Here is a 9,463-nt window from a genome sequence, read left to right on the forward strand (position 1 = left end):
TGTAATAGCCACAGGGAGACACTGAACAGCATTTAGAAGGAATTATCACATCAAAGGCACCCTTCCACACATACTGACAAACAGGTAACAATGCAAAACAACAATAATAATAATAAAATCCTGTGCTACTTTTAACAAATTTATTGTGGAATTATTTGATTGGGGAAGTAGTATGAGAGATGGGTGGTCTTTAACTCTCCCCCCCCCACTGTTTTCCTGACCAAAACTCCCCCCACCCCACATGCTACTATTTGTCTTGTAAAGAACAAATAACAGATGGGAGGCATTTAGATCAGGAAAATGTGCAAGGATGCAAATTAAACACTGTTGCTCCATTGTTGCATCTCCAATTATGTTTGCAACCTCCTCTGCATGGCTGCATTTATTTAGAAAAGAAAAAAAAAATAGAGTACCAGGAGGGCAGATACAGGAAATCTTCAGCCTGTCCCACCCTCCCCTCTCTTCCTTTCCCTAGAGTTCAGTGCACACTCTCCCTCCTCCACACTGCTCTTGTTTTGAATGGAGGAGAGTATGAGTCTTGGTGGGGGGGGAGAGCCACAAACATCCATACACTTGCCCACCCCCTCTTTTAATCCACCACACGTGCAGCACACTTCAGGGGTGGCAAAATGGGTGGATTTGGGCAGCAGGGAATCATGTGCCTCCCCGGGTACTGGAGTCTGAAAGATCCAGCCCACACTAAAATGGTTGGCAACCTTCAGTCTCGAAAGACTATGGTATAAGCCTACAGCACCTGGTATTCCCAAGTGGTCTCCCATCCAAGTACTAACCAGACCTGACCCTGCTTAGCTTCTGAGATCAGACAAGATCAGGCACGTGCAGGGTAACAGTTGCTGCTTCATTATATTTCCTTTATGAATTTTCCCCCCTCAATCAAGCTGTAAAAATGTGTTGCTGACCTTATGCAAAACCTCATAAAGGATAGTTTTCTAATTCAGTGATATTTCCAATTTAAGGGTGTTGCAACTTTGTTCTGTAAGTACTTTTGTTATTCATAGCTGAAGAAGATGTGACTTGAATATCTGCATCCATTGCTTTGAACAATACGTGATCCAATGAAGTGTGTAGCCTCACTGGCTCATGTAAGCCTCCCCCCTCCCTCCTTTATCCACTGACTTTGCCTATGTGCATGTTTGGTTCAGAACTAAGTAGAATGACTGTAGGCAGGAGAGCTCATTCAACTAGGTTTTTCCAGGCCAGCATCTGGAATATGGAGCTCAACTGCCACTCCTTTTGTTTTGCTAATAAAACAAGCAGCCCAGCACTCCCAGGCCCTGCCTTTATTCAGGAAGTAAGATGTGGATTTAGAATTAACCTTAAGTTCTTGGCAGTCAGTGTCACTATTTTATGGGCAGGAGTCCAAACAAAATGTTCGTTACTATGCAAACAAAAAAAGTACAAATTGCTAGAGTACGTTTCACTGTACATGATTACAATTTCAAGCTCCATTCTAAGCTGGACAGGCTGGCAGACCACACCAACAATTGTGTGTGAAATTGTGTGTGATGGGGGAAAGGGTGGGTGTAGGTGTTCATTTCTCAACTCCAGAGAACTTGTTCAGGACAATGAAGGCAATTTCAGAAAACTTGCTTTGTGAACAACAAATGTGTTGCCATTATAGAAGAACGAAGCACAGGGCCCATGGGGAGAGGGGTGCAGGGCCCAAGAATTTCCTGGGATCTTACATTTTCCTGTCTCACCAGATCCCATGAGGGGTTGCAGGGGGTACATTGTACCTGGGCTCAGGGTCAAAAGGGGGCCCCGGGAGCACATTTTTGGGAAGCCTAAATAGTATATCATATTTCATAGAAATTAGGATCCAATGATCATATGAAATTATGATCCAATGGAGAAGGGAACGGGCCCAAAAGAAACTTTTTTGGGGAAGGATGGGGAGGAGGCATGCCTGGGGGAGGGAGTGGGGTGGGAGGGAGGTGGGATCCGTGGAGCTTTGCTCCACCAGATCCTGAGCCTCTGTGTCAGGCCACTGGCCTGAAACAGAGCTCTTGATTCTACGCTGACCCTTGGGCCGCTGTAGAGTTGAGTAGCCCCATTGCAGGGTTGCTCACCTTATCCAGGGGAAGGAAACGGGAGTCCCCTTCTCTGGAGGGGCCACCAGCGCTGCCTGGCTAGCACTCAAGATGCAGCGGCAGATGCTTTTTGTGCCGCTGCAGCCCAGTGCACTGGGCAGCTCAGGATTGGGCTGCCCGATCCCTATCAACTGTATGAAATTGCATTTCCCGCAACATTCAAATTGCAACATGCTGCTGTTGGGAAGATACATGGGGTCCCCCACCAGTATCTGTTGGCTTCTCTTTCTCTGTGATAACAATGAGGTCATCAGCAAGTGCTGCAGACTGAAAAGGCTTATAGGGAACATTGGTCACACATGCACCTATCAACTAATCCTAAGACTAATGTTACCAGCATCTAGTGATGCTGTACTCTCCCTCTCCCTCCCCAGTACTTTCCCCGGTGATGCTGTACTCCCCATGCCACAATCATTTTGAAACGTTGTGAAATAATGTTTTCTGTTTAAGATTATTATTATTATTATTATTATTATTATTATTATTTTTCACATTTTTATACCGCCCTTCCTCCAAAGAGCTCAGGACGGTTTACACAGCTGCTCCTCCCCTCTTTCTTGTCCTCACAACAACCCTGTGAGGTAGGTGAGGCTGAGAGAAAGTGACTGGCCCAAGGTCACCCAGGAAGCTTTGTGGCTGAGGGGGGATTTGAACCTGGATCATCCAGGTCTAAGTCCACCTCCCAAACCACTACACCATGCACAACTATAGCACTCATCTACCCTTCTGAAATGCGATATGACAACAACAGAACTTCTCGCAAACATCTACCCTATTCCATAGCATTCCCCTCCATTTTCTGAGTATTCCTCCATTTTTCACTCAGGTCAGCTCAAGGCTGTGCATTTTGCCCCCTACAGCACACTTGAGTACAAATATTCTTTTTAATTTTTTTAAAAATTTTAATCTAATTTAACGCAGTTACCTTCCAGCATATTTATTCTTTCCTGCTGCGAGACAACTCCTGGCCCAACTCTACTGGGCCTCTGCTCTGCTAGAATAGTGTATCAGAGGTGCAGTGTGCTTTACGGTTGTTGCAAAGTGTGACCCAGCGTTCAATACAGCTGGGCCATGGCCACAAGTGGCAAGAGGATGCAGCCGTGCACCAGTGGCCTCCAGAGAAACCCCAGAGCCTACTGGGGATGGCACAGGGGCACAGTTGGCCCACAGTTGGCACAGGAGCTGGCTGGTGAGTAGAGGTGGGAGGAATGGGGGGGAGGAACAGGGAGGAGACCAGGACAGGGAGGGGTGTGTGTCAAGGCCTAGAAGGGGATGTATCCCCCTCTATAGCACCCTTGATATCCTATCCCCCTTTATCAGCCTTGATTCATCTCCCTGGTTCCTCTCAGACTTGTGCTAACAAAGTAGCTGGCACAGGTTCAAGTACACTAACAGGGCAGTAGAGGCTTGCCCTGGGGCAAGGGAACAAATGTTCCCTTACCTTGGGGAGGCCTCCAGGACTTCCCCACAGGATGCAGCCTGTGTCCCATTGGTGCATCTGCATTAGAGGGGACATCTTAGGCTGGATTGGGTTATCCCTCTATTGTGACTAGTTCACATTGGGAATGAAATACGTTAGTGTAGTCTTAGCAATAATATATATTTTTTGCTCTTAGACTTCAATCTTTTGCACACTTTCCTGGGAGTAACCTCCCACTGAACACAGCAGGATTTTCTTCTGAGTAATAGAGGTTATGCTGTTGACAATATAGTACTACTGGGGCATCATCTTTCTTTCCAAGTGTAAGCTTGTAACTCAAAAGCTTTGCATAGCATACTCTCCCCCTCACATGAATTTCCATTGCAAATCAAACAGGAAATCGGGACATTGCATCAGAGCTACTGATATGACATGCAGAAATATACTCCTTGCAGTGATTCAATTTTGATCACAGTACTGTAACTTCTTAAACAAAAAACTAGTCTACCTTCTTCAGCACACATTCAGTAGTCTTGCCCTGGCTTGCAGAGTCACGGCACACCTTTCAGACAAAACATGTGTGATAAGGTTATAGAATCCAGCCTTTGGGCTATTCTTTTCATTCTCTTTTTTCACAACTCTGCGTTGCAAAATTGCCTTTTTTTCTTTTTCTTTTTATATTCATTATTTTTAAAGAAAATGTGAAACAAGGAGTTCATAGTTGTAAAAACAGTAACACTGACATGACCAATAATGTTAAATCAATTGAACATTTTCCTTTGAAATTTGGTGTTTATATAGGGCAGGGGTGCCCAAACCCCGGCCCTGGGGCCACTTGCGGCCCTCGAGGCATCTCAATGCGGCCCCCAGGGAGCCCCCAGTCTTCAATGAGCCTCTGGCCCTCTGGAGATTTGTTGGAGCCCACACTGGCCCGACACAACTGCTCTCAGTGTGAGGGCAACTGTTTGACGTCTCATGTGAGCTGTGGATGAGGGTTCCCTCCACTGCTTGTTGTTTCACATCTGTGATGCAGTAGCAGCAGCAAAGGAAAGGCAGGCCTTGCTTTGTGCAAGGCCTTTTATAGGCCTTGAGCTACTGCAAGACCTTCATTCATTCATATAAGTTCCATCTTTAATATATTCATTTATGTAAATTTTATTCAAATTTTAAATGTAAATTAGTTCTTTTTTCCCCCCGGCCCCCGACACAGTGTCAGAGAGACCATGTGGCCCTCCTGCCAAAAACTTTGGACACCCCTGATATAGGGTGACCCCAAAAAAACTGAACCCATAAAAATTTTATTAAATCCTACAAAGGTCCAGTAAATTTCAAGAAACTTGAAACTTGGTTGACCAAGACATATTGGGGAAGATTATTATTCCAATATTTCATGCACAAAGTCGACTTGTATACCCTGAAAGAAAAAAGATGAAAAATTGAAATTGACCGTTTTATTCAAAGATTTGTGGGTTCTGTTTTTTTTTTGGGTCACCCTGTAGTAGCTGAGATTTTCTGCGTTAATATTGCTGTTTTGCTCCCATTATATGGTAAATTTACAATGTCAAGAGCTTTCCCTGTATATGTTCAGCTGACATTGGGGAGACAAAATCTGATTAAAATGGAATCCAGAGCTGAAGTTCCTGGGCACAGCAACCCATTATTTAGTTTATTATATAGAATTTACCCTACTTTTCAAGCAGGACTGGCTCCTAAAGCTTCTTAAAATTTACATTCAAACAAAAGCACAATATGACTGGGGAAGAGAAACCCAGCTGCAAGCAATAAGTACAGAGGGTTTGAGGGTCTCCCCCCGCCAAAAAAAAGAGGGCACCGAAGGAGCTACAGATGAGCACAAGAGCAACTTGATAATGTCCACTCACACAGCACTATTTGTCATCTTCTGCCATTTCAGAAGGAAGTACTCCCAGAATGTGGGCACTGCCCATCCTTCCTCTGGTTCACCTGCATCCAAGCCCCTCATCTACTTCTCCTCCATCTCCTCCCACCTTGTTCTGCCTCTGCCGCTGTTGTACCTACCTTTTTAGGTAGGTAATTTTACAATAGAGTTTTGCTGTAGTAAAGCCCTCCATTATAGGACTGAGCCATAACACATTTATTTCGGCATAATAGAAGGGGAATATCTTTCTGCAGGAAACACTCCCTCACTGGTCACACCTGTGGGGAAATGGCCAGGTATGCTACTTGCTAGGGAATGATTGTGGCTTCAAAAACTAGTACACGTCTACATGCTCTTGCCTTGCTCTATGCATATTTGTAAATAGAAAGATATCATAAAATTACCATAAATCCCCAGTATTCTCTTCTCACAAGAAAACTAGTCCTGTGGCAGTTGTCCTTGAAGTTATTCTGCAGAAATGGGAGGCTTTGAAATACGTATTTTTAGCACAATCTGGCTAGATTTCAAAGCTCAAGCAGCTTTAGTTAGATAGGAGCACTAACAAGTGAGACACACCACCTTGAAAACCCTGTTGGAGGAACTGATGTATCTTCAGGAGTACCTCCAAAGGCAAGTGCAAAGCAGTAAGCTAAAATCCATGTCATAATAAGACAGTGAATAAGGACTGTTTCCAGACATTCCCTTTACACCCACTCTTGCAGTGAACGGCATATCTTGGCTGACATAGCTATGGTTATACTACAACCATGATAAGAAGCAAAACCATAGAGGCTTTACTGATTAATCCTGCTCGATGAATGCATGCCTGACTAAGTGCAAACAGTCTGGTATTGCCCAACTAAGGACTTGGTAAAGAGTTCTGGACTTGGCTTTCGGAGCTTCATAGAAGGCAGGAAGTACCTTGAATCATGAGTCTGCCAGTTCTTAAACTGCTGTGACCTATCTTAACATTTGTACTTACAAGCACATGGTGAGCATCAAATGTGGGCTAACTGCTGCACTGAACGTAAAGGAAGCGTTTACAATGCGTTCCCAACCAAGCAGAGGCACAAAAAAATACTCTTACCAGATTATCTGTTATTGCAGATTTGATATAATCTGATTTTACAATTGCTGCAAATAATTCACAATTGGCTAAGTGCATTCGCTTTTTGAGACACTGTTAAACAGTGGGCTAGACATACTGAAAAGTAATACACTCTTAGAGCTCTATCTCAATTATGTAAAAAGGATATCATAAAATTAAAAAAGGTTTCATTACAAACCTCAGTGTTGCAGAGATCTTCCCAGGAAACAGCCCAGCATGGCTATGAATGACTTAGGGCCCAATCCTATCCAATTTTCCAGCACCGGTGCAGCTGCAATGCAGCCCCAAGGTAAGGGAACAAATGTTTCCATATCTCAAGGAGGCCTCTGTGACTGAAGGCCCACCACAAGATGCAGTGCATGCCCCATTGGCACAATTGGCACAAATTGGCACAATTGGCATGCAGGGGATGGACAGAGTGGATAGGGAGATGCTCTTTACACTCTCACATAATACCAGGACCAGGGGACATCCACTAAAATTGAGTGTTGGGCGGGTTAGGACAGACAAAAGAAAATATTTCTTTACTCAGCGTGTGGTCGGTCTGTGGAACTCCTTGCCACAGGATGTGGTGCTGGCGTCTAGCCTAGACGCCTTTAAAAAGGGATTGGACAAGTTTCTGGAGGAAAAATCCATTACGGGGTACAAGCCATGATGTGTATGCGCAACCTCCTGATTTTAGAAATGGGTTATGTCAGAATGCCAGATGCAAGGGAGGGCACCAGGATGAGGTCTCTTGTTATCTGGTGTGCTCCCTGGGGCATTTGGTGGGCCGCTGTGAGATACAGGAAACTTGACTAGATGGGCCTATGGCCTGATCCAGTGGGGCTGTTCTTATGTTCTTATGTTCTTAAACCAGGTTCATCTTTATCAACTGAGGGCCCAATCCTATCCTATTTTCCAGTGCTGGTGCAGCCATGCCAGTGGGGCGTGCACTGCATTCTGGGGTGGGAAGGCAGTCACAGAGGCTTCCTCAAGATATAGAAACATTTGTTCCCTTACCTTGGGGCTGCATTGCAGCTGCACCAGTGCTGGAAAGTTGGATAGGATTGGGCCCTGAGTTTGATACCACTTTGTGGTGACTGATCAAACACCACAGATGCAGTTTGCCTACCTGGCTGCCTATCTTCCAGCAACTTTTCATTTTACAGTTACTAGTAGGCATGCTGGAGAACTAGCTCACCTTAACAGGCATAATTATGTTACATAGGCATGACAAAGCAACCTAAGTAATCTGAAACAAGTCCAACAAAACTTGTATGAACTCATCTTTAGGGTGCTTCTTCCTGTGTTACTAATACAGAAAGTTTATCAGGATGAAAAAGAGATTGGTGGTCACTTCAGTTGTTAAGGAGTCTACTTCAAGTTCACACAGCGTACTCTGACCTGTGTCTGTTTAATTTGTAACATATGAAGTGACCATCGAGGCAATGACTCTTCACGGTCAAAGTGGAGATCCGGCTTCATGCATTTAGTGCCAGCAGTCACGTGTCACTCGAAAGTGCTGTTTTCAAGCTAAGTGGATCTCAATGCAAAGGTAAAATACTGGATAAATAAACTTTCCAACCATCACCCTACCTGCAGCAAAATTATAAGAGCCAAACTAGATGTGACTTTGAGCGCAATGCTTGTCTTTCTGTTTTGAGAGGCTTTTTAAAAAATAGCAGCAACAGGGGCCCCAATCAGGTCAGAACCATGTCATGGGGAATGGGAAGCTGACAGTATGGGCCCCAATGACTATTTTCCTCCATTTGTCAATAGCAGCTCTGGGAGAGTCAATATTTGTTGGGACCATGACTCTGGGGAAGGGAGGAAGGTTAAAAAAAATGCTCACATGTGCTATGGTCTCCATCTAGATCGAAGCCCCCCAGAAGGGCAAGTAACATGTTTCAGGTCATGTCTATCTTGGTTCTCAGGGCTCTGCCTCAGGTTTGTGTGTTTCCTCTTCTTCTCATGTACTCCAATTCCCTCCTTCACTATCTGGTTGTGGGATGTGTAGTTTGCTGAGACCTCTGAGCTAGGGAAATGGTATTTTTTTGAGAAGGCTGAGATGAAAGAAAAAACAAGACAAAAGTATGGTCCTTAATTACACAAAACTGTACTTGATATACAGAGAAAACATGTTAAAGTACAAGCACTCTTATTTATATTCTTCTTTTAAAAACATTTCTATCTCACCTTTCTCTCATTAGAGACTCAAGGTGGCTTACAATATAATAAAAACAAGGCAATACAAACTCTTTGGAAAAACACAATAGCAGCGATTAAATATGGGATGTACCAAGTTAAAGAACAAGCAATGCAGAACTTAGACTGGCAGGAAGGTCTCTGGCAAGACTTTTGAAACGGGGTCAGAGGAAATGACTATGAATCACTGGAAATCTTACACAATCATCTTTGTATTCAGCATCAGTAGCTCTACTGGAATATCTCATACAATAAACAGGAATCTTAAAAATGAGACTGAACAGAGAAAGAAACTGTATTTATAAATGCCACTGTATGTTACATGATCTACAGCACAATCTAAAGCACATTTAATCAGATCTCATTATGTTCAATGAGCTTACTTCCCAGTGAATTTAGGATCAAAGCCCAAGAATATTAAGGGATGGTGGTGTAACTCAGAACTGAGTTACCATAAATATATCAAATGGCAAAGGCTGCAATCCTATCCACACTTGCCTGGGAGTAAGCTTTGTTGACTCTAATGGGACTTACTTCTAAGTAGACAGGCATAGGATTGGGCTCAGAATCTGTGCAGATATTTTTCAAGCAATGGCTACTATAAACTATAATGCTTCTGTCTCTTTTAGGAAGAAATTATTTTGGCTAATTTCAGTGCCAGAGTGGATGCTGATGACAAAATGCTTGACATCTGTAATGAGGCAATCACAATATCAATTCCCTTAGATTGCTGACAGCCC

The 9,463-nt window shown here is 43.8% G+C and overlaps 1 pseudogene; it reads right to left on the reverse strand.

Annotated features, from left to right (window-relative positions):
* Window positions 1-742: 742 nt before the first annotated feature.
* Window positions 743-859, reverse strand: LOC136654506 (5S ribosomal RNA; annotated as a pseudogene).
* Window positions 860-9,463: the final 8,604 nt, after the last annotated feature.

Source organism: Tiliqua scincoides, chromosome 5, assembly GCF_035046505.1.
Source record: "Tiliqua scincoides isolate rTilSci1 chromosome 5, rTilSci1.hap2, whole genome shotgun sequence".
NCBI classification, from domain to species: Eukaryota; Metazoa; Chordata; class Lepidosauria; order Squamata; family Scincidae; genus Tiliqua; species Tiliqua scincoides.